Source organism: Sinocyclocheilus anshuiensis, unplaced genomic scaffold, assembly GCF_001515605.1.
Source record: "Sinocyclocheilus anshuiensis isolate Anshui unplaced genomic scaffold, SAMN03320099.WGS_v1.1 scaffold1671, whole genome shotgun sequence".
Classification (NCBI taxonomy): domain Eukaryota; kingdom Metazoa; phylum Chordata; class Actinopteri; order Cypriniformes; family Cyprinidae; genus Sinocyclocheilus; species Sinocyclocheilus anshuiensis.
The window spans coordinates 49,583-50,925 of NW_015549701.1; positions in this window are offsets into that span (position 1 = coordinate 49,583).

A 1,343-nucleotide genomic window follows, 5' to 3' on the forward strand; every position below is an offset into this window, starting at 1 on the left:
TGTGTGAGTGTGTGAGTGTGTGAGTGAGTGAGTGAGAGAGAGAGAGTGTGTGTGTGTGTGTGTGTGTGAGTGAGCGAGCGAGCGTGTGTGTGTGTGTGTGTGTGTGTGTGTGTGTGTGTTAAACAGACCGTGTGAGCTACTGTAAATACAGAGGCAGGTTTTTTTCCTCAAGGAGAACATGTGCTCTTAATTTGAAGAATTCAGGATCACACGAGGAACTTTAGGAGCACAATAAAATGTATTTTTCCTTAGTAAAAGGATACAATGAGACATTTACAAGCAAAATTTATTTATTTGAATACTAAAAATACACTAGGATTTTAAATATTTCTACTTCAAACTGTGTTTGTTTAATAATTAGTGGAATTGATATTTTAAACAGAGAATTATCAATCTAATTGTGCACCGTTGTGATACAGCTAATTGTGTAACTAAAAAACAGCCAGAAAACAATAGTGGATAATGTGGGACCTTTAATTATAAACAAGCTTGAAATACACTTAAGACTCTTATTTTGAAATGTTGTATCGCAATTCCAGTTTTCTTCCCCCAGGACTAGGGGTCAACCGATTATCAGCCTGGACGATTATCGGCGCCGATATTAAGCATTTTTATGATTATCGGTCATTTTCAAAACCGATACGCCGATAAAATAACTTAATTTTGAAATGCGCTATTTGGCTCTGATGCAGCCTGTCAGAACTCACCACTCCGTGGCCTAAAGCAGTCTCCGCCCACCGCTCATCTGATTTGTTGGGAGTCACGAGTCCGACCAATCAATGCGGAATTCACTCTCACTCCGAAAGCGCTTGCTAACTGGAGCTGCTTCAGTGATCGCGCATCAGTTGTCTCTCAAAGGTAAGGCAGCAGCAGACGTTGCTTAAGTTGCAATAAATCCCAATCCACTAATGGTACACTGAAGTTGCAAAACACCTCAATATTATCTATGATTTCCGCGATGCAGAAAACGCGTACAGAATCGCGGAATCCAGTCATATAAATGGAATTTACTGTATGACGCGGAATGTCACGGAATTTGTCAAAGTTTGGATGAATTAATCAAAAGTAAAAAAGTTTGTTTTTTTAATTAGGAGGACAAGCGCTCTTGATTACAAGAAGAAAAACACTGCTCTTAAACTGGGTGTGTGACGGCCTGTTTAGATTCTCAGCATCAGCCAGAAACACGCAGAAGCTCGTGTCAGAGAGAAAATACACTGACAGCCAACACTGCTTCAAACTGGACATTTTCCAGTAAATATTGTGAAAATGTGTTAAGATGTTTTATGAACTTCTCATTGTGTGTGTGTGTGTGTGTGTGTGTGTGTGTGTGTGTGTGTGTGTGT